At 38.4% G+C, this 25,495-nt stretch overlaps 1 protein-coding gene across 1 annotated transcript in view; it reads left to right on the top strand.

The window, feature by feature from the left end:
* PDZRN3 (PDZ domain containing ring finger 3) overlaps window positions 1–25,495 on the top strand; it is a 149,093-nt gene that overhangs the window by 10,673 nt on the left and 112,925 nt on the right. The window lies entirely within an intron of this gene.

The raw sequence follows: 25,495 nt of genomic DNA, 5'->3' as shown, positions 1-25,495 counted from the left end.
CTGTGCAATTTAGTGCACTATATCTAACCCTGGTCTGGATTAAGGAAAAAAGGGGATCCTGCATCAAACTATCTAAGTGAGCTTTATAATACTAATATCCAATCATCTTAGGTAATTGAAATATCCTGTAAATGACTTAGATTAAAATTAGGTAATGTCCAGTGATAGTGTTCTTCTAGAGACAAATATTTTTTTTTTATAACCTTCACACTGCCAAAGTTTCAATTTGGCAGTTAGGCCGAAAAATCATTTACAGATTTAGCTGTAAGTGGTAGGGCACAGCTGGAGGACTCAGATGGAACTTGTCTTAGAGAGTAGAGCATCCTAGCGGGTCACATTTGCTTTCAAAAGCATGAAAGATGGTAACTTAACTGTCTAGAACTGAATTTAGCTGTCTAGAACTTTTTTGACTTGTTCATTCAATATTAAGGTTTTATGTATCACCAGCATGATTTTAAATAGTCTCACAAAGAACCCTTGTTCCAATATAAGCTGCTGAGCGTAACATCTTCAAAATTAGTTCAGGATCCATTACAGAGAATCTACAATGAAGTAAAACATAAATTATTTGTTTTCCTTTTGGAAAATGTTCCTTTTCTGTGGATCTTCCGGTGGATGTGTTCTGGAGCACATACAAGAGTGTCATTTCTCATTTTCTGAACTGTCACAACATTTCTAATTACTGAGCAGGGATTAGGCAGTGTAAAACATAGGCGCACACATAGTACTGTTTATAGCTGATAGCAAATGCTTTGTTATATTGATATTGCTTGCAAATTCTATCCCCTGACAAACTGATACAGAGTTAAACTTTAAGTTATGTCAAGAGAGAATTTTGAAACATATTTTCCTTATGTAATTTGGATTTGGATTTCCTATTCTGCATCTTTTAGAAGGTTAAATGCAAAGAAGTTAATCAGGTTTAAGAATTGAATTTTCTGTAAAAGTAATTTTTTGGCCCTTTGTATATCATTGACACAAGTAATGCCCCTGTGAATTACGTGTTTCTACTGCCAAATGATGTACATCAAGATGAATTATGGTCTGCGCTTCTCAGTCTTCAAAACAGCATGTAACAGAAATGCAGAGAAATATCCTTTTTCCCTTGTATTTTGTTTTACAGAATCTGTTTAATAATGATATTTAGTGCTTATATAGGACTGTGCAGATCACTGCTTCATAATTTCCCCTCACTGTTTAATATTATCCTTATTTTGCAAATAGGTAATCTGAGGTAATTTCTAGAAGTTCTTGTCAGATTAGAGTTAAAGACTTGGATCTTGGTCTGTTTGTAACTGCTGTATGTAAGCCAATGCTTCTTACCTATATCTATCTTCAGATCTTTCATAGTTACTTTAGAAGTGAGGAAGTAATGATACTATGAGATTTTCTCTGGTTTGACTACACGTCTTTCATGCAGTTCTGCACTTAAACATTCAAAGCAAGCAGCTGATTTAATGCGGTACTAGTGATTTACTGAATTATTGTTAAGATGTTCCATAGCAAAATGCCATGTTAAAAACATGCTGAAACTATTGATTTTTATGCAAAGGAATTACTGTTCTCAGAGATTTCATTTTTGTCAGGGTAACAAAATGGTCCTAATTTCCTCTCTTAACAGCAGTTGGTTCAAGTCCCAGCCATGAATGCCTCCTCTACGCAGCTGCTTGGCATTTCTTAAGACAAAATTAGATTTTCAGAGGTTTTATTTTTAAGCACATCAGCTCTGAAAGATTATAGATTAAATATGGCATTCTCTTCTCACTAACTAGTAAACTTGCTTGTTTAGCTTTGGGACTGCTTAGAAAGGAGGAGGCTTTTGAAACGCTGACTGCTTGCCACCTTAAAAAGTTTTAAGCACAATTAGGGTACTGTTGAGGTAGTATAAACTGTCACAGCTCCACTGAAACCTTGAGGATTTATGCCACCTGGGACTTGGCCGGTGTTTCATGCTGCTCACAGGAAGGATCATTAGTTTAGGAGTTGAGAACACGTCTTAGTGCATTTGATTGATTTTCCCCAAAGCACACTCATTTGCTACAAATTATAGGCTGCTTTTCTATTACATGGATTTCTTTGCAGATTACACATAAGAACAATGAAACTTTTTAGCAAATCTTCTCCTACTGTATACATACAAACAAAATTTGCGATTTGCTGAGGATTCCCTGTTCACCCTGTACTAAGTGTGCTCTTTCTGGCAGAGCCACTTTCTGCTCACATGAGGTTGCTAGGTGACTTTCAGCAAAATTATTTTGATAGCTGTGTTAACATAGCCTCTGAAAAGTCAGATCAGCAAGAGAAAGTACATCAGCCACGCAGGAATGGCAAGAAAGGATGCTCTGGCAAGCGCACGGGGCATACCTTGCCCTGTCAGTGACACGTACATGCTAAGAAAAATCTGCTGTTGAGGCAAGGATGGCTTTAAAATTGAGTGAATGAATAAATGAAGAAGCATTTCTTGTGGTCTGCTGGTGGGTGATGGGGTCTAGTTTTTCCACAAGACTGAGTCTCCTGGCTGAAAGAGTTCAGTGTGTTGCCAGTCTGGCTTTCTTGCACAGTTGTGCCTACCCTGTGTTCTCTTTTTGCTTATCACCACTCACAGACAGCTCACAGGAGACTTCCACAAGTAATCAGTAAATAAAATTATTAACTGATTGCAGCCTTCAATTTCTCATCTGCTGGTGAGCTCTTTTTAAAATTATGCCAGCTTTAGTATGATAAATCTAAGCTTATAGCTCAGGAAATTTACTGCAAGCACTAGCTGAACTGTGACAAGTGTATAGGTTAAACAGAATTTTTTTGTTGTCATGAATGGAAGAGTTCAGCCCTGCAAACACGATTTACTGCACAGCTACATACACTTAGGAATTAATTTTCTAGAAGAAAACATTTTCAGACAGTGACTTAAAATTGGCTGTTCAAGTTCCTGCCAGAACACGCAAGCCCATTAGAGTATTTGTGGAGAGCGAACACAACGGGGCAGTGAGTGCAGCTATAGCAGAGTCAGCTTTTTTTAGAGTTTATACTCCTAGAAAACTTGCCAAGCCCTTTGTCCGTATCTGTTAATGGTATCTTACAAAGCAGCATCGTGCCTGTGCTAAAACATAGATCCTGCAGCTTGGTCGAAAGGGAATATTAATAACCTTAAGAGGAAAATGTAAATGAAAACAGGCAGCCTTGGTTATCACTGCATTTTTTCCTCTCATAAATTTATTTGCCTGATTTCATACCAGTGCTACAGTCTGCATCACAGCAGGGAGGTGGGGAAGCAGGGGGATGAGCCAAAAGAGAACCAACCAAAGAGGTGCAAAAGGATTTTTACACTAAACACTGCACAGTTTTCCTTCCCACGAACAAGAAAGAAAAATAAGTTGGATGGGATGAAAATACAAGTGTTGCAAACCAAGAAAGCCATGTTGTTTCTAGTATTAAGGACCTACAGTCTCTGCTCTTCACTGATAAGTAGACTGCAGAGCTCAAGTTACAAGCACACTTCACACTGCAACTTTTTGAAAAGGTCCTGTGTGAGCTCCCCTCAAATTTCCGCACCATCTTACTCTTTCTTCTTTTTAATAGAAGTCCACAGCATGTTGACCCTAAACATAATGTGGGCATTTTGAATCTGTGGAAGCTTAGAATACTGCTCTCAAAGGCATGCTGAAAGAAGAAGAGGTAATTAAATTACCCCAAAACCCTCTCTAAACTCAGGAATAGATCCCTTATGTATAACATTTCTTAAATTAATGCGATTATGGTGTCCGAGTCCCTTCTACCCTGGCACACAGCCCTCTACCCTGCACTTCCCTCTGCTCTCACTTTCCTTGCTAACAGTGTCTGCTTGAAAACAACCTGGTAACACTCTTTACCTAATGTAAAACCTTCAGTGCTCTGAGATGGGGGCCATGACAAATGTGCACAAATCAGAGAAAATTATTGCCACTACTGGAATTGGGAGGAATACCATTTTTCTTGAAAGGTACTGCAGTTACATTTGTGAAAAAGCTACCTCTTACCAGTGCAAATCGTCAACTTAGCCCAGAAGACAAGTGCTGCTGTGGTGTCCAAGGCATACCAGGGGACACATGGGACCCCTCATGCAGCTCTGCCCTGCTCACACTGAATTCAGGGGGAAACAATTCAGTTGTAGGATTTTGTCCTTGTTCCTCACATACATGCAGGGTGGCTGCAGCCATTCCAGTTTTACACAAACTAGTTATAAGTTAATTGGACATGGGGGATAAACCTAGAGCCTCTTGTTGGAAGGGGATTCATTCGGAGGCTCTTCCAGTGGTGGGTCTTCTCTGAGCCCCAGGGGATCAGACCTGCACCTACCTACTGGGGGTTTCCAGAGCTGCTCAGCTTTCCACAAATATTTGTTTCATCTCCGACTTTACTGCTGTCCTTTGGCACTTCCTCAGCATTTTCTCCTGACAGCCCTATTCTCCTTTTTCCTCTGGGAATAACTTACGATCCCTGTTTCTCTCACATGCCACTGTCTACAGACAGCTGTACCCCATTGAAACCCTCTACTATGGGGAAACGGCTGCGGTTGGGGCAAGCTGGGATGGAGCATCCACAGTCCTTGCAGAGAAGTTAAATAATGTTGTTCATATTTGTGTTGGAATTACATGGTTAACCAGGAAACTGCTCTTGAGAAAAAAAGTGATTATGAAGGAATATACTTCCCAGGTTGGATCTCTTGCATTAAACTTTTCCTGACGGTAGGAATGGAAAAAGTGGGAGAAAAATTCTACTGATAGCATTTTACAATGCTTTATAATACAGTGAAAGTCACAGATTATATAGCATATGTCCTACACAAAAAAGTTTTTTCTCTTTGGTGTGGTTATTAACTTGTTTGATACCACAAGGAACGGGACTTGGGAAGGAAATGCAAACTGCTTTGATAATTTCCAGGCCTGTCAAATCTCACGTCAAGCAAGGCACTCACTCTGTTGACGCATGTATTGCCTGATCACATGGCTCATGAAATATCTCATCCATTCTCCCTCAGCTGTGTTTACCATCTTCTGGTAAACCAATCCATGCTAATTATCTTGATAAAACAACTATGGGTCAGTGCCTAGCCAGCCTTTTGCAGGCTGCTGAGTGCCAAGTGGCATGGCAGGAAGGTTGTCCTACACTCCAGGACAAGCCTGGTGTGTCACCTCCTGGGCTACAGGAGCAGTCACCGTGCTGCAGATCAGGCCATGGCTGTGACACTTGGGATGAAGAGAAAATACAAACCACCTGAGAAATCTAGATTTTGGTCTTATGAATTATTACTCTTTCAAAGAAGTGAAAAATAGCCCTTTCATATTCTCTGTAGCTAATCAGAGAGAAACGTGTCAGACTCCAAGTACTTTTTTGAAAAGGAGCATATAACAATAGGACAATTTAATCTTCTTTTCACATGTGGTATAATTCCTTGCATTTTAAATCATCTCCGGTTCAGTTTTCCACATTTGAAGCCAAACCATTATGATTAACTGTTGGATTTTATTTTTAGATTTTTGAATGTGTTGAGTCTTTTTAGAGAAAACACACAGAATGTCCTATCAACTATTTTCACACATTTTGTTTGTATCATAATAATTGGGCAATCAGGCACAATCATCTTTAATTTAGTACATATGCGGTGCATTACCATGTCAATTGTACTAAAAGATACACATAAAGTAAGTGCAAATTAACTGACAAAAAGAGCAAACTCAGACCATTGCTATTCAAAATGCACTTGAGTAAAGTTTGCATAAATTTTCATTTGGAATTAAAAATGGAATTTGTTCAGCAAATGTGAAAAATACTGAATGTGTGAGAGTGACCTGGGGATCTTCCTGGGGATCCTGAATCCTGATCCTGCAGCTCAGACCTGGTTTATTCTGGTGGTGGGATTTCTCTTCAGAACAAGAGCATGACAAGCAGAGCTGCTTGCCACGAGTGCCTTGCTTCTGCCTTCTTCACAACAGTAGGTGTCCTTTTTTTTCCCCACACAAAATACAGAAACTGAAATGAAATCCTGGAATCTCTTCTAATAAGAAATATAATGCAAAGTCACTTCTGATTAGTGGTATTTGTAGTTTTTAAGAAAATGAGGTCTTACTGCTTGACAGTAAACAAAATACATTCCAATATCAGGTATGGGGTTCTTTGAATGTTTTTTCAAAATTGCCAGATGTTAGTTTATGATAACACATGAAACATTACAAACAGGAAAACATGGAAAATGAGTGCTCAATTAGAAGTTGATCAAATTTATTATATCAAATTATGTAGCAATAATGTCATAAGGCTTTTTCCTTTGCCCAATTCATTCTTTACACCATGAAAAATTGGAAGCCATTCATAATTAACTGCAGTTCTATGTTTTAAACACTAAGAGGTGACAACTTATCAGTATTGTGAAATTAATTCCAACATTGTTGACTGCTTCTCTACTTTATGCATGATGTTTTGATAAACTTTAAAACAACATAAGTTTACTATTTTATGTTTCACTACAAAGTGCAACTACAGGACTTGTAAAGTTTTTAGACTCCTATAAATACAAATAGTACTGGGCTGACAATAATAGTAGTTGAGAATTTTTTGCTTCAGCACTGAGGCTTTTAAATGAGAACAGTAACTTGTCGCTTTTAAGACTTTATTATGCACTTTAGTATCCAAAGTAAATTTGTATTATGTTAGTTTTCATATAATGCTGTAACATTTTTAAAGAAGCTTCTATTTGTAAAGTCTTACCTCTAAAAGTGGAATTTGGGTTTTAAAGACTGGGTGGTAGAATAATACATCGAAAAAGGAAAGTTGAGAATTTGTTAGGAGTGGTACAAACGGGCTGTGTGGGTGGATCACTAGATGGTAGCAACACACATCCCATCCCCTTGTTTTTGTGAAGGACTAGGTGATAACTGTGCTCTGGGCCACGCAATTCCCAGGAGGTGCAAATGATGCAAGCATCTTATCTGCAACTTAAATTATGCATTAAACATACCTCTGTGTGAAGCAGGTGAAAGAGGTCAGAATATGGAAAACAGTATCTTTTATTGGTGCAAGCCCCTCTTAATAGCCTACTGAAGCCTCATGTTAAAATAATCTTTTAAAAAATCATGAATTTACATAGCCTCTATTGCAGGACTTGACCTATGGATCTCAGGAATAGTATACCCTACAGCAGGCTTTTCTTATATACCCTTTTACAGTGACACAGTTATCATCTATAACCCCAGTGTAGTAGCCACAGCTTAATTATATGCTCTATTTAACAGCAATACAGAATTAATCCTTTTTAAACTGAGATTAGATGACACGCGAAGAGTCATGACTGCTCTCTTCAGTGTAGTGAATTTTGTCTGGAAGTACTTGCCTTTATTCTTTAATTTTTGCCATCATCCACTTAACTTTGAAGCACACAAAAGTGTGCAACACCGAAAGCAAGTAACAGCTTTGGTGATCAATCCAATTTAATTTATGCACAAATTTTCAGATATGAGCCACAGGTGCTCAGTGCTGTAAAATATCACAAGGATATTGGTAATTTTGAAAGCCCATCTTCAAGTTTAACAAATAGAGTGAAATCATTAAATGTTTCACAGGATCATCAAATGGCAGAGGTTGGAGAGAGTCTCTGGAGATCTCATCTAGTCCAACCCCCTTGCTTGCAGCAGGGTCAGGGCCATGTTTCTTCCTTGGGTGAATAAAAGCACATACTCGTGCATGTGAATAGTCCTTTTGGGCCATGGGCTTGAGCAGGAATTTGAGCTGAAAACTAGTAACTAATATATATACATGTATATGTTTGATTGATTGGATGAATATGAGAAAGAAACCAGCTACAGGAAGGGAGAGTGAAAATGCTTCCTGAATCATTTGAGGGGGAAAAAAAAAAAGGGAAAAAGAGAAGTCTTTAGTGCTATTTTTTCTTCTTCTCTCTCAGTTCTGCAGGCTTGCCAGCTCAGGAAGATTCAGTTTATTTCTTAAAAGGTCTTGCTTATAAAGCAGACCTTTTTCTGGCTCTGGCCAGCTCTAATAAAAATTAGCAGTAACTTTAGCAGCTGCCATACCACATGACTGCTTGGAATTGCATAACTTCTTCTTCCTCCTAAAGAAACACACAAAGAGATCATCTGATCTCCACCCTTGCAACATTCTCTGAAGCCTGTTTCTCTAACTTGATTTCCAAACAAAAATCTTTTTCTTCTTTCTTTTAACAGTCCTCTCTTTAAGGCCAGAATCTGACTGTAATTAGTAATGGGCTCTAGGTAGAGCTTTCATGAGTTAAGTGAATAGGGTGATTATTTTTATTTTTGCTACTTCAAACTCTATTACTGTTTATCAATAAGAAGCCATGTCATGGACAAAAGATAATATTTAAGATAATCAAAGAAATATTTTTTTGCTGAAATTGTGGGGGTTTTAGGGCATATAATGTTTCTGAGAGTATGCTTTTGGATGGAGATACATTGTGGTTTGACAAGGAGGTGGTCATGGTGAGAAAGAAAAGACTCCTATGGCCATTCCACATGTAAACCAAACAGACTGTTGGCTCAGACCAGGTCCCATTTAATTCACTGGAAATCCCAGAGTATCTAACCTGATCTGCAAACACAGAGCAGTTGGAAATTTCAATTATTCTTCCTGTGTGGCATGTGGAGATGCACCATTGTTTTCTGGCTAATTGTTTTTCCCTCTAGCAAAAAAGAAAATTTTTTCTTCCATAATACTGCTGATGCAGCGTAAGCACTACTTTGTGTAAAAGACAAAGGTGGGATTGATCTGTAAGCAGATGGCATGTTGTTTTACACGAAGATGCAGTCGAACCTGTTGAATTAAATACGGCTAAGGGCATGGCTTTAAACCAGAGCCCCCAGGAGCCCTGCGCAGAACAGCCCCACTGCTGGGGCAGACACACCACCGCAGGCATGTCCCATTTTAACAATTATTTCCTTTTACCACAGTTCTTACACAAAGATTTAAGCACTCCTTTTTTTTAAAAAAAAATAAGTGTTTTATGAACTTATGTAGGTGTGTAAATCTGTACTATGTGTGGAAGTTCATAATCATTTGCCAAAACCTAAGAACAAATAACCCTTTTCTGTACAGTGCTTTTTTTCTGATGTAAATTTCTTGCTAAGAAAAAAAAAATCTTTGTTTGAGGAGACCCCACTGACTGCATATTTATTTGTTTCCCTTGTAATTCATTCAGAATCAAGGCTAATATTCATATGCTGTAAGTCTTAAGAGAAACCTCACATCTATAGTTAAGAAGAATACTTAAATCATTCAGTGTTCTTTGGAAAAAAGTGTATCAAATTCTTTAAAGTTTAGTTCATCCCAAATCTGACAAACAAAAGCCAGGTACTGATAGCATCATAAAATAACAAGCATGTTGGCACACAAGAAAGCCCTGGGAGCTCTACTTCTTGAGGGCACCATCACTGGCTTGCACCAAGTTAGATTCTCTTCCTTAATTGAGTTGAGGCAGTTGTCTTAACCACAGGCTTGCAATAAAATTTGAATTTCTCTGATTTTCACTTTTGCATTTTCCCATTTTCTCTGCTAGTAATACTTTCCTTTTCCTGCTAGTTTGTCAGGAATCTGTAGCTCTCATTTTGGAGTAAAAGGTTTGGCACTTTTTATGCTGTAGACTGAAGAAAAGCTGGCCTCTCACAGCCTGCCTTTAGCAGTGGTAACCGTCAAACAATTCAGAACGTAAAGCAATGAACTGTCTTCAGATGCAGTTACAGTTCATAAGTGTCCTGCTAGCAACTCTTGTTTTAATTTAAATGTTCACACAGCCAGCTCTCTGATTCCTTCCTGTATTTGAAGGAGCCAGTACATACCGATGCTTTTAATATAACCTTCCATTGTTTTGCCCTCATTTTGGCCTCCCTCTTTCCTCTTAAAAGTGTTGTAGGGAAAGTTTCCTCTGCAGCAGGGGAACTGCTGTTTCTATTACAAACCTTTCTCTAGCAACGAGAAACTTCTTCAGTTTTAGCCAGTTTTATGTCCTGCTGCTAAAATATTCTTTCTCTCCTCCTCTCTAAGTTTACCAGAAAGCAAGTTTGTTTGCCCACTTTGTGGATTTCTCATTGCAGAAGGCATTTGAAGGCTTGCAGAGCAGCTGATTTTAGAAGCAAGTAATAAAACCAGGAATGAGCAAGGGTGTCAAAGACAGCAATAGATAATAAATTAGCCCCTTGCCAGGTCCAGCAAGTCTCCAACCTTTATAGACTGTTAAAGGCTACTTTCACTGGGCTGACAACGCATTTCTTTCGGTTAGTTTTCACAGCTTGTCTTCCCCAGATGCTCTGCTGTGGTTCTTTGTTAGACACCCAAACTCATTAGATTAACGAGAAGCATTTTAGTAATGTATCTCAGGCAGAAGTAGGAGTTAGGGGGTTGAGGAGATGCTGTGAAGTTTCTTTTGGGATGAAATGGATTTCATGCATAAACTAAGGGAAAAGTAGTGTGCCTGCCAGTCCTGCAGATTATAGTGTTGCATGTTAGTCTCTGTCCTAGACTTTATGCTTGCTTTTGAACACTGTGTTATAATTTGAATAGATTTATAGAACAAAGGAACCAAAACCCCACAGTCAGAACTAAGTTGATACACTTGTCACTAACTGTCTCTTTTATCCTGAATAATAACTTACCCGAAAAATAATTTGCTTTCCATTGGTTTATTCCATAGCCTGAGGTTCTGTTCAGTATAAACAAGGATTTCAGAGTCTGGCCTGTACTACTTGTTTGTGTCTGATTGCAACCATTTAATTCCCCTGCTTTAGAAAACCTTTGGAAAAAACTAAGCCCAAAAGCTTTTAACTCCTTAGAAAGTGTTTTCCTGCAGTTTCAGGAAGAAATGCAATTATCATGGCTGCTTAATTAAAGTGAGTTGTCAATGAAGCGATAAACCATGGTAGAATTTACTTGTAGAATCCTTGTACATTTATCCTTGTAGAAGAATGCAAATTAAGGCTATAAATTGAGGTCTTGGGAAAGGTCTTGACCACTTTTGCCACCAGACTAATAATCACACTAAGTCATTCATATTCTCAGGCAATCAGATGATGTACATCATCTTTTGCAGGGAAAAAAGGGCTATGGAAATAAGTATACAAGTCAAACATGCTAGAAGAATAAATGTCTTTGTTTATATCTATCCTTGATGTGTTAATCAAGGAGCTGTTAACTGCAAACCACATTTAAAACCAGGCAAGCCTTTTCTCAAAGGAAATTGTCTTTGAGTAAGCAAGCAACCAAGGATAGTAAGACAGTATTTTGAAAGCTGCTGAAAATGTATCTCTGCTACAGCAGAAATCTTGTCTAGCAGTGAAGATTTCACAGAGTGCGTTTATGACAACCAATGACTGCACTTGTAAAGTTTTTTCTAATCTAATGATAAAAAGTAAATTTAGAACTATATTGTAACTATTACTGTAAGTTCCATGCAAGCCTATATAGTATGATCTGTAGGTGAACAGGAATCCATAGGGATAAAGCTGCCCCTAAAGGAAGTAGTGTTACCATAAGCTGTCTGCTACAGGGGAGAAAAAGTCTGAACACTGAAACATGTATGGAAATGCTGAAGTATGGAATCTGTTTTACTAAAGCCAAACAGACTACTCATCTGCTTAAAGTATATTCATTAGAATAAGAAAAACTGGGCTCTTAGGTACTACTCATGAGTGTCAGAGTCTATAAGGATGTGAAAATAATCCACAAATGGTATATCCACTGATCTATGAAAGACACATTTATTTTACATTTGAATATGTAAAACCTTAACTAGTTGAAGAAGCCTAAACCTTGAAGATTCCAAATTGTGGTGTTTGACACCTGGGAAGAATTTTATGGAAACCAGTGACAGATTTTTAGTTCAATCTTCCACTTCATAACAACCCAAACTGCTCAACTTCTACTTTCTTCAATTTGTAACATCCAGATTACTAGCTGATTTTATTCTCCTGACAAACTAAACTTTTCACACAAGATAGTGAACCACCATATATTATGTTGTTGATACAGATTACTACATATTTTTAAGAAAATTAAATGCAGCATTAGCTTTCTGTTTGAAAATGGAAAAATATGCCTTTTTTCCTTTTCAGACTATTCCCACTGGTTGTCTTACAGCACACACATTTTCTTGTCCTGATTTTAGATTCCAGTTTCTACTATCAATTGCAGAGTAGATACAGGCTTGAAACCTGGAATAATGACTTTGCAACTGAAACACACTAACTTCTACTACTCCCTGTGATTTAGAGAGACATCATACTTTGCATTATTGTCAAGCATCCAAGTTACTTAAAATTATTTTTCTTCTCTGAATGTAGGTTTTTTTGTGTCATGATCTAACAAAATTTATTCTATGAAAGTTTATAGTTCATCTCCACAGTAAAAATTTCCTATTGGTTGGATGTACAAATTCAACACATTCTAAATCAAGGTCAATTCTAAAGCTGCAGTTTATTATCATTGTTCTCTCCCAGCCATTACTTTGTCTATCATTTAAATAGCCTTTGGATTAAAGTATACTGTTATATCAAAACAAGTAGCATTTTGGGCATTAAGAACATTCAATGTATCTCAATCACAAATGGGCCTGATTTTGTTTTGCTTTATCCTTTATTATGTCAGACAGGATTTCCTACCGTTGTTTGTGAAAAGAGAGCTGGGGCTGGAGTTAGAAAGGAAAGCATAAAACTGATTGCTTGATGGTTTAATGTTACAGACCACCTACTCAGAAGGCTGAGTTTGAGTCAAACTGAAATTCAAAAGAAGGGAAAAGCTATAGACCAACAACAAACAAATAGGTAAAACTTAGTGGAAAATTAGAGGAACAATAAAATACGATTCCATTTTCTTAGCAGTTTGGTCCTTGGAATAGCTTTACAAGAAAATACTAGGCAAAAGGAGCCACTTAGGGCAAAGACATTAAACAGACATTTAAAGACTTCCTAGATAGACCTAATATAATTTTATACACTTAAACACCTTGTTATAAAAGCTATATCTAGTCAGATGATGTTTTACATAATTCCTTTATTGTACAGTTAAAAGAGGAGAAAATTGTAAGTAAACATATAAGGAGTGGGAAGAAAATAAAACATGCATCTCTTCAGAAGAGGCGCCTCTAGAAAGGAAAGCACAAGGCAAGATATTTTTAGTTCTTTTGGGACCTCAACAAGCAGTTTATCTAGAAAGTATTTATTTTGGTTAAAATCTGGAAGTTGGCAACAAAGAATAAATGTATCTTTCACTGCACTGCATACAATTTAAAAAAATGTATTTCTATCCCTTCCTTAAGTCTAGAAGTCAGCATGCACTAAATAATAGTAGGTATTTGTAGGAAGTTGTATAATAGTATTAAACAAGTATGTAGAGGTTAACAAATAGAACAAATTAATGCAAAGGGGTAAGAATTGGGATTTTTAAAGTGAGGACATCAGTGCAAACATGTAAGGATTTATGCTAATACACGTAAAGCCAAGTGCTGCAAATAAGTCAGTGGTCAAGTACCTGATATAAGTGAACATTTTCACATGTTCTATTGTTAACAGACAAAGTGCTGTTGAAAGGAATGAAGTTGAATTTAAAATTCACTTTTGGCTGAAATATTTACCTAACTTTACTTACAATCACCCTTAAATAAATCAGTTTACTTTGGGGCATTGTGCAGTATATTATATACATATCTGATTAATGCCTCTGTACAATCATCCTTTGAGTTAACTTTTTTGTTGTCTATGGGGATTTTGAGCAGTAACAGATATTTTTTCAAAATAGGAGACACTGATTGTAGAACTACAGATTGTTATGGACAACTGAACTCAAAGCAGAGCATTATCACAATTAGTTTAGGGCATTTAGTTTAGTCTAAGTGAAAAACTTTAAATTTTAAAGAAATTAAAAAGCTGTCAACTGAAGTTGAAGTTTACTCAGAATATTTTCCAGAGACAACAGCTACACATCACTGCTATTTATCTGGCTGTTCAGCTTCCATGATGATAACATTGTATAGGAATTTACATAGAGGGAGCTAAAACCTTTTATTCCCAAACACATTTATCTTAGTCTCAATCACTTGGGAATCCAATAGCACAAGTGAATGAGGCCAAGCAGATACATCCTCGTTTGTGTAAAAGCCAGTTCCTGTGTGCTGCAAGTCAGCAAGAAGTGAGTTGTCTTGCTTTGGTAACCCTGAGAGGGATGTAATTTTTGGTTGTGATCTCTTCTTTTGGGGTAGGTCTGAATTGATTTATTGTTTCATGGGAGAACAGCTGCAGGGGACGTGAGGGAAGTTTGAAGGAGAAAGGAAAAGTTGATTCTTCTTCAAGATGGAACTGAAAGTTTTCTTGGTAAACAGATGTTCCTGTCATGGCTGGTTTCTACCAATATAATCAGTTATTATAATCAGTAAGGGCCAATAGGTTCAATGAAGCAAAGTGATGCCTCATACATTTTAACAGATGCCAGGGCAAGCTTGCTTTCTCACTTCACACACTTAAAGGAAGATTTCAGTTATAAATTGAAATCGCCATTTCCCCCCACTATCAGTAAAGGAAGAATTTCACATTAGCAGCTGCCAGGCTGCTGCAAAGGCTGACACTAACTTTCCTTTCCAGGTGGGGACTGTTATTGTTTCGAATGCCCCTTTTAGAGACCTCTTTCACAGAGCCCTGGGATGTGGAAAGACACTGGAAACCATTTTGAATCTTTGCAACAGGTGGTTAGAGTCAAACTGCAGTACATAAAAGTTGTAGTCTTTCCAAGATTTTCATTTTAGCTGCATGAATTATTTCTTTAGCTAGATAGGCATCTCTAAGTTGTGCTCGTAATTTTTATATGCTTTTCATAATAAGCAGTCAAGGACAAGTGTTATTTTCTGCTCTATATTTCTGCTTCATGTGAGCAAACAAACATTTAGTCTCATATGCAGTAGCAACACAATAACCAGGTGTCTTGTTTATGCCTTTAAAATATTTTTGTTCAAGCCCACAGGCAAAAGTTCTTTCCACTTTAAAGATGTTCAGCTTGCACTTACGCAGTTAAAGGCTTCCTAACGATAGAGCTGGGTGAGCTGTCACATCATACAGCTGGATACAGACTCTGTTATCAAGGTCTTACATGAACTTATACTTGCATTGAATCAGTATTAGTTTCTTTCATGGCCTGATGTGATGCTGTATGATTTTCTAAGGTCTTCTCCCATGTCTGTTGTCTTTATTATTCCTCTGGATCAGACCAGATTTGGGTCCCAAGACCCAGTAAGACCATAACTGTTGCCTAAAAACTGAACTAAGGATGCCTCTCCACTCTGCAGTATCAGGATGGTCTGAAGCATTTCCATTCCTGTTTCTTGAGTATAACAAATAGGCACCAGAAATTGTCACATGTGAAGGTTTCATGGCTCTTCTGCAATGTCCACTGTCAGTTTTGAAAGCCATAGAGCTCAAGTCCAAAATCCTTATCAAAAAAGACGTGTGTTTATTTATATAAGTAATAGTTCACATAGCAATGCCTTTGCACAGTATTTTCAGCTCCTACAAGTCATCCCTGCTGCAGTCAGAAAGCAGTCATACAGACACTATTTTTTCCAGTGGTAGGAGGTAGAAGGCCTAAGGAAAATGATCAAATACTGGTAATAACAGGAACCTACTACAGTAATTTTGTGTTACTACTAGCAGTACTAAATGAAGAAATTAGCTGAGTGGCATGAATGGAACAGAACAGGCTTTAGGAACAGAAGGTAAATAATGCAGTGTTTTACATAAGCATCAAATATTTGACAGTTTTACAACTGGCTTGTTATTTCCAGCAACTGTTGCAAAAGGATAAAGAGCATTTGCTCTTTCCATTTCTGGCTTTCTCACATCCTCACGATGGCTTATGCCTGAAGGATGTGCTAAGAAACCGTGGCTTTGTGTTAATGCCACTTGGGCATCTGAAGGGTTATTTACTTATTCAGCTATCACAGTAGAACCCAAAAGTTTATTTAAGCAGCTGACCAGAAACAAAATGAGGCTGCTCATTAAGGTAGGGGCTTGTGTTGGCTTCAGTGGGCTTTTTTTACACATCATAATCAGACAGGACTAAATATTTCTTGTGCTTGCACTGGAAAGGGTAGACACCTTCTGCCCTACTTAACCTCTAACCCACAGCATAAAAGGTACATGAGATCCAAGGCTGTGGGTCCTCCTTTATTATTATTACTCTAGTAGTGCCTGGGGACCCTCATGGAAATTGAACCCCCATTGACAATAGTGCCTGTCTCAAAAAACGTGCAGTATAAATATTCAAAAGTGTACAGAAAGACAAAGTCAAGAGGGGTTTTATCAGCATCATCATCAGGGAACCGAGGCACAGAAGCTTAATTTACCCAACTTCATGGCTAAGCCAGGTGTGGAACCCCGACCTCTTAGTTCAGTGAGTTACTTAACCACAAAGGCAGCCTGCTTCCCTCAAGGGCTGAATAAACCCAGACAATTATAATCCTCAGCTCTGGGTTGCTTTAGTGCTGCTCCTCACTCTTACGTACGGATGGAAATTTGTGGTAGCTTCACAGTGCCTTTGTCTAGACTAAGATTTAGACAGATAATACTAAAAGTTTAATATATGACACATTTTAAAGTAGGGTTGACAAGGCACTGCATATATTAATATATGCTGAACTAGTCAAGGAAAAGTTTAGGGAAGCATCACTTTTAATATGACCAACTAAGCCTATATTAAAGTATATACCACACCTACACTAGATTTTTTGGGTCGTGTTAGAACAGACCAGCTAACCAGTTCTAACAGGGTTGAAGTCAGTGGAGTTATAGCAGCAGCATAAAGTGATAGAAAAATGATCAGATAGAAAATTAGGCAAACTATTACTTCGTGAATGATTAACAAAATACTCTGGGATTTTACTAATCCTTAAAACATTAGTCAGTTACCTTGAGACTAAGAAAATTCTGAGAATTCTGAGACAAAATAGGAATCTTTTCAGGAAAGTCCTGGAAACAAATAAATTGTTAAATGCTTCTTAAGCCATAGCTACACCTGTGCTTATATATCCTATAAACAGGCTGTACCTACACTTTTGTAATGAATAGGAAGCATCCATAATAGTGATGACAGCTGCTTAAAACTTGTTTTATCCATGAATTCTGTATTCAACTACAGATTGCTATATTTGACTATTTCTAACAGCTATTAATAATACTCCTTTTAAAAAAGGAGCAAAATGTGAATCAGTTTACAGATAGAGAAGGCATTTACTCTTTGTATACTTAAGACTCCCAGAGGGAGATTTGGGTGTTCAAGGAATGTAGGGTGGGGTAGACTGCGGCTTCCCTTCAGTCCATGATACTAGATTAGCCCCGAATTACTGTTTCTGCTGCCATTTTTAGTGATTTGGTATCAGCAACTACAGACTCTTCCGAGATAAGACAAGGGCATGTAAGCTCTGAAGGGTTCTCATTCTGGTGCAGGACTATATCAGTCTGGCAGCTGTTGCTTTGATTGAAAAGGTATGCTGACAGTTCAGGGCAACAAGCTTCAACAAATGGCACCAGCTTCTGAAAAACGAACTGCCCCCAAAAGACTGTTTATTTAAGGATTTCAGTGTTATGCCTGACATTTGTGTTAAAACCTGAGTTTTCACAGCATGAAATGAAATAACATTAAAATGTTTTCATAAAATATATTTGGGGATGTATAATAAACACTAAACCATTACCCAGTAAGGATCTGTTGACATACTTAATCTATAGCACTGACACATTATTGCTGGTTTTAACCAAAGATACTGCAGTTACTGAGTATGTATTATTTATACTGGAGAAGATGACTTGCAGTGATAAAGTGATACCTAAAACGCAGATGACTCCAGGACCTGAAGCTCATAACCAGTCCCCACATTCTGGGACACCAGTGCTGGTTCTGGAAAGCAGAAAAATGGAGATCCAGACCAGACAGTCCTAACAAAGTCTGGGAGTCATTAAATCCAAGTATAACTCTCAGATCATCTCAGTGCTATACACATAATAGTGATTTTCAAACTCAGAAGAAGCCATTCTTTCAGATAAATTTGCCCATGGACCATATTCTCCATTACCTAGTCCCTTGTGTGGTCATTTTATTTAATGTGAAAAGCATGTAAAACGCTTGTTCTCACTGATAGTGTTTCACACTCACTGTAATTTAAATATGACTGCACAGGGTACAGGGTAGGAGGGAAAAAGACCCAGTGTAGCTAGTGTGCAGAGAAAAGCTGATCACTGATGTCCTACTTTATGCCCCTGGATGCTTTGCTGACCTCATGCTCTTGTCTCCCCACCAGAACCCCATGATTTACACTCACACTGTTTTGCATCACAGGAAAAAAATTGTTAAACAGTGTTTTGACTTGTGTCAATGACTAGAAAACCTGGGAGCTGACTCAGTACTCCAGTCTGCCTACTCCTAATAGTAGTGCTGGAGCTAGACATCGTATCTTGAAAGATCTGTGTATACAGGGAGTTTAAACTCCAAGGACTTACTACCATTCCTTCATGATGGCAGGAATCACCATCCTAATCAGGGGCAGACAGCCACGTCTTCAATTTCACTTGATTCTGACTTTTTAAAAATGATAGGTCTACTTTTTTGCTTTCTGTTTTGCTGGCTACAGGTAGCAACCCCAGAGCCACCTCCGGGCAGGTTTACCTGTTGCGTGGCCTGCTGCTGGGAGGGCCCTGGGGCTGGCTCTGCAGCAGCCTTCCAAAATCCCCAGGGGAGAGCCCTTGGCATGCTCAACCCTTGCAGGTCCATCTGCCTCTGCTGTACACCAGCAGGCAGAGGGTGACCCGGGATTCTTCCTTACAGGGTGACAGAACCCATCACCGCCAAAGGATGCAGAAGTCATGTGCCACAGGCAGACTCTGCAGGCTGAGTTCAGGCTGGTTTCAGGGGGAGAAGGGGTGGCTGCTGCAGGATCACAGGAGTAACCAGGGGGTAAGAGCATTTCCAAAAGCAGTATTACCAGAGGGCTGGGATCTGGGCAGCTGAGGGTGGGTTTCTCCAAGCCCCAAAGCCAGTCAGAAATGGGGATGGAAACTAAACTGAGTTCTGGGATCCACAGATACTTTCCTTTCTGATAAAAAACCATATTTTCTATTTTAAGTAATTTAATTACTATGGTATTACCATTGTATTCAGAACTTTCCAATTCATTTCACCTAAAACTATTAGGTAGTCATTGAATAGGCAGTTGAGGTAACATTCAGATTAAAACTTCGGGTTTTATTTCCCCAGCGTGCTGAAATCATCACTTCCAGGATGATTTTGGCTCAATATACTTCCACATGGTACTTGGTGAATGCAGAGAGTACACATGCAGGAAGTTACGACAGCTTTGCTGAGATATGGCTATTTGTTAGTAACTTATGGTAACAGAACAGGTTTTAATTATATCTCCAGATCCTAACTTTCAGTGAACAGTTGCATGGTTTGGTGGTACTAGCCCCACCTTCAGCCCTTCAAGCATAGGCTTAGCAAGGACTGTGACACTTGGGTCTCCTGGTACATGAAAAGGAAAAAACAGGGCAAATGTTCATAAACTTGAAATAACATGTTTCAACTTAGGGAGGTGACTTATGCCAGCTATAACTTTGTAGAGAATATATGAATTATGAATACTAGGTTAAGATGCAAGGAAAAGAGAAGTTTATGCTTTATGTTAGGAAGTATGGATTTGTGTATATATGATTGCAAGAGATTTACTGTAAAACTGATGCAATTACGCGGCTGAAATAACTTGATAGTAATTAGGATTTTCAGTAGGATAAGTTTAGAAGAATGCAAAAATGGGACTTGATTAATACCAGAAAATTCCCAGAGCTTACCACACATCCTTATATCCAGTGATTGACACTGGAATCCACAGTGCCTGAAGGAAACTGCCTGCAGGTACTGCCACTGCAAGGAGCAGACACAGACTATCCTGTTTGTTCATCACAGGATCATTCCTTCATTCCCTTCACACACTGTTCCCAAAGTCACTGAGAAGCTAAAAATACCTCACAGCATAGATGTGAGTCTTACAAGTGTGACTGAAGATTTCTGTTTTCTAGGACAGTGTTTCAAATGCATAGAAGGATCAGTTAAACCATTTAGTTTCAGCCAAGCGTAAATGAATATTGTTAGTGCGCCTGAATTAAATATTGTTTTATATTAAGTCTACTGATGAGTATTTGTATTCCATTAAGTATATATCTTCAAAGCAGTTTTTTTCTATAAAAAAGACAAGCTTAGTAGTCCCTGTTGTTGAAGCATAGCAAAAAGTCATGAGGTTGACTCAAGATCAGAAGTGTTCTAAAAAGAATGTGAGAATGTCAATTTCTTTGAACTTCCATTTCAGTTTCAAGCCCTTTTTCCAAGGGCTAAAAATTTTGTGAGGAAAGCTGATGTTCCCACTTAAGACCATGACTCCTAGATGTGAGGGTTTAAAAGAGAAACATGAACTAGAAGAGGGCTGGTGAGTGCGTAAGGAGCTGCGCAGGTCTCATGGGGTAGGATTCAGAGTCAGCTTTGGTGAGGGGGAGATGGAGAGTTCATGCACCTGAGGCCTCCAGAGCAATTCAGAAAGTTTACTCTGAGGGACCACCTGAACATCAGCTCCTACTGGTGCCTCCAGAGAAGCATGTAACGTTGGAGAATCCTGGACATGCACGGACTTTACACATTAGGCAGATAAGCGCCTGGCTGGATCTTGTCTTTGTACATGAAGCCTGCCTGATGGGCTCAGATGCTGAGGAGTTCAGTAGGCAGAAACTGGCATTTTTCCACCAATGGTTTCATTGCAATCAATAGTACAGATTTACCAAAAATATGGTGAAGAGACTTAAGAGGTTTCTTCATCCAGAAAGTGAAAGATAGCAGAGGGTCGCCCGTCTGTATAATGGCTCAGGTAAAGCTCCTGCTGACTGCAGAGTGGTAGCCCCTTCCCCTGGAAACAAGGGATTTTTGCAGGAATATAAATAACATATCCAAAAGAAGAAGGACTAATTCAGCAGGCTGACTACTAGGTGCATAGTCCATGAAAGAGAAGAGTTTTGTTGTCTGAATCTGCCCTTCATGTTTCTATATCCCAGTTCCCTGATCTAAGTAATGTCAGGCAAATCACAGTTTGCCTATGAGACTTGCATATGTTTGGGGATTACTATTATGTACATCCACATTTTCAGTTTTTACCCATAACATTTAATCATGGTGGGACCCTAATCTTGGTGAGGTCTCTCAGATGTTTTAATAAATACAGTGAACTTATTTCTGCTCTAAACATACAAACTGCTCTTGAGCCATCACTGCTTTGCTGCTGAGTGTCAGTAAGACCTACAGAATATTCTCATGAAACCCTCATTTTCAGAGATAGTGGATAAAAACGAAGCTATATTGCTGATTTTTTAAAAAAATATAATCAATTTTCAGTGCAGACATTCAAGGGTATAATGAAAAGCTGCTGTAACAACAATTCTCCCTGCGTAACTGCTGTTACGGGTTTGAATATGCCATTTGTAAGGTTTAAATTGCTTTTGCAGTGAAGTGTTGTAATCCATTAGTGATAAGAAAAGGTATTTGTCTATCGGTTGTGGTTAACTACATTCCTTGTATTAAAAACAATTTAGTCTCTTACATGAACCCAGTGCAGGAAATTGTTTAGAGAGAGTCTGGCTGCAGAGCTGGAAAAATAGAGTAGTTAGTGCTCCCTTCCCCCAGCAGCGATGTGATGTATAACTGAACACTGACAGCTAACAACTTAACCTTTAGGAGTGTTGCACGGAACACCACTACATACTTTTACTCAGAGGATTTCAACTGCTTCACTCTAACTCCTAAGTTGTTTAGAAAAAGTCATGCTTTTCAACGCTACCTGGGATTTTTCTTCTTAAACAGGGATGTTTTTTCTTTTGTCTGTTAAAAGACGTTAATTGATTTATTTTTTTTAGATAGTATCATTATTCTTACAACAAATAAATCCTAAATCTCTGGGCAAGTGGAAGAAAACATTAAGATTTGGTTCTTGTAAATGGGAATTGCAATTACTGTAAAAGCAAGCAATCGGATCAGGTTTGCTACCAACCATGTTTCTTTCCTTTGGGTTTTGGAACAGTGCTTGCTAAATATTATCAGCTTTGCATGTTTGGCTACACATTAGTAGTGAATCAGTACATTTCCTAGGGTTTCTTTTTCCTCTATAAAGATGCTGACAAATGTTGCCACAGACTTCTAACATATGATCTAACACAGTAAAGCCTGATGCATATTACATATCACAGACTCATCGAAATCAGAGATGGGAAAGATGTATCAGATGGTAACATCAACTCCCATACTGGCACTGAACTGGTAATACTAATAATCTTGGCCACTACCTGCTATCTGCCTTATTAACATCCCATAGCAGAATGCAGAATTATAAATTATTTTAGAATCTGTAATATACTGCACATGTACAAAGCAAGATTTTTTTCTAAATATTTTTAAGTAATAATTCAAAAGCACTGCAACCATAAGTCTTTCTGATTGTAATGCAGTTATCTCCTTATATGTTTATTATTATAAATAAGTTTCATTTTGGGAAGGAGTTGGTCTTATAGGAAGGCAGGGTCAGCAGCCTGTTAGAGGCTGGTCTCATCCTATCCTGAAACCCCAGAGCAGCCTTCCTGTGGGATTTAAGAGCTGCAGCTGTTCGAGCAAATTCAAGATGTGTCTAGAAAGCTTAGCACCTAGACAAAAGCTGCAGTCATTGGCTTGGACCTGATATTATCCATAGGATCCCCGTATTCTACTGTTTAAAATAATCCTTGCTGAGTACCAATTTTTTAGGTTTCCAGAGGCTCGCTGTTTGCTGGCAGCCTTTACTTTGTCCTGTAAAACACCTGAATTCCATTTTTGGCAGAGGAAGTGGAATATGAATATTGCAGAAGAGTCAGCTTTCCCACCTAATGCATTTGGCAGGAGGAGCTCTGAACTACAGGGAAGGCCAGCTAAACCCCCAGGGAAGGACGGTCTACAGTCTCAGGAAAGCAAGCAGTGAAAGAGGAGACGAACTGCATTACATAGGGTTTACTTGTTTATCAGGAGTGCTGCAGAACTTAAGCTACTGATTTCTGAAAAAGAGTACAGAGTCTATGCCAGGACCATGTCATCCTGACAAAGGCTAGGCATCTAGCCACACGGTGATAGCATATTCTTCACAGCAAATAATCACATTAATACCAAATTCTTTCTTCTGGAAAGCATTTGGAAATCGTACATCATCATTAACATGAATATTTCCTGTTATCCAACTGCCAGTGTGCTTCCAGCAAAGCCTGCAAGAAGGAGCTAGGCATTTAGTGATGTGCTTGCAGCTGAGCGGGAGGGCACTAGTGCCACAGCATCTGAGTGGGTCAGATTTCTCTTATGGTTTTAATCTGCATTCATCTGACAGTGATTCTGACTTGTTTTCATTGAGCATAACCATATGTTCAGTTTTCAACAACACATGAAAAAGTAAGGGCACTGTTCGCAAGCTGAAATGCCTTAACAGAGAGGGAAAGGATAATGCCGCATCTGCACCACCATTCGTTATTTATCTTCAAAGACTGAGTTAGATTTACTGCATCTGTCAATCATCTCCAAGCACTTACTCCATTTTTTCCCCCTCTTTGTAAATCACATCCATCAAATCAAGTGCTGTCAAGCAGATAGTAAAAGGTATCTCCCCCCTAAAGGGCCTCTCTAGCTGAAAGCAAAGCAAGCACCTGATAATCCACTGGAAACCCTGCGGGATATAAATATACCTGCGGTATATCAGGTCAAAATAGCCAGAGGGAATTGAAAGGTTGGAACACCAGGGTGCTCTGTCCAGCCAAGTCCCATTCACATAAGCATCCCTCCTTGTATGTCTCAAGTTCTCCTCAAATGGGAACAGTTTATCCAGTCTCTTAAAACTTAATTCCCCCTTCCCCCCGACATTTACTTTGCCTTCTTGCTTCAGGTAACACAGTAAAATACTTATCCAGCCTCCGCTTTATGTGCGGCTGAGATTTCTGCTCTGGTTTCAGGCAGTCTCTGCCTCCACAGCCATAAAAGAAGGCAACACAGAATAAACATAGCTTTGTCCTTGCATAGAAGGTCTGAACTCTGTGGGACAATCCTCACTGCCTGCTAAGCCTGATGCAAGTTCACAAGTATTTGACAATTTACATTCTACTTTGGATTACATTTTTTCTCACATCCTGTTTCACACAGAAAGGGTGACTGGAATTAGATACTTGGTGCTCACCTGACAGATAAATATCCTCCAAGCTGTAAATAGGAAGCCAGTTCAGTTTTTGGCAATAAATAAAGTTGTATGAAATAGTAACTATAGGAGGGCAGACTTCAGGCTCCATGTTGTAAACGCTGTCAGATGCAGAAAATAGTTTCTGGATTTTATACAAGGTATTAGACTATCAAGATGTGATTACAAGGCATACGTTTTTCTGGAAGCCTATTTATATGCAGCTGAACACTGCTTTTGATTCATGAAGCTCCTTTTTTTATATAAAATGCAGTTTGGCAAGTTTTAGCACTTAGTTAACTAATTCCCACCAGAAATACTGAAAGCATGGTTTCCATTTATAGCAAAATGGATTAAGCTGATTTAGAAATACAGTATGTTGACAGTACTATTTAAAAGCATATGGATAATTTGCTCCTTTCTTCTTCATGACAAAAATGAGTGGTAACCATCAAATGCTATGCATCAGAATGCTAGCCTCTCCTTTTTGTAAAGATCAGCGTAATCTTTTCCAGTTGTAAAACCGAATCCAGAGTAGCCTGATTTATTGTTCTTTGCTATCCTCAAAAGGCACTGAGGCATCTACACAGGCCTTTCTAGGCAAAGTTAGTGTAAATCACTGCATGAAGTTTTACAGAACATGACTTTGACTGGTACAATAGTTCACAACACTAGATACTATTTAATTGCAATTACTTGGTGATGATTTTCTATCAATTGGAAAAGTTTATGCTAGTATATACAACTCCAAGCTTCAAGAGATCTATGACAATATAAGACTAATGCAAAAGGAGAAGAATTATATTTTGTTTGTTATTAACATATGTCTTGTTGGAGCCTCTATAATTACTCTATTTGTGCTTTATGGAAAGAAGCATCTCTTGGAGAATTCTGAGGTGGAATAGAAACAATCCCAGCAGAAAAGATGCATGCCTATACTTAAATATGTGTGTACAAACACAGTGTGCCCTTATAGAATGAAATACAAGTATCCATAATGAATATGGAAAATAGATTTTATTTTTAAATCCACATATAAGGCATGACTCAGTAAAAAAAGACAGCAGAGTGTTTCAAGACTACCTCAGCCACACTTTCTGCTGCTCTTATGGATGTCAAGCAGTTTCTGACTCTGATTATCCCCACTGACTTTTATTATGTTGGAAACAGATCTGCCTACTGAAGCCAAGGATA

The sequence above is a fragment of the Strix uralensis genome, chromosome 10, assembly GCF_047716275.1.
Source record: "Strix uralensis isolate ZFMK-TIS-50842 chromosome 10, bStrUra1, whole genome shotgun sequence".
Taxonomy (NCBI): domain Eukaryota; kingdom Metazoa; phylum Chordata; class Aves; order Strigiformes; family Strigidae; genus Strix; species Strix uralensis.
This window is presented reverse-complemented; position numbering and strand designations above follow the sequence as displayed.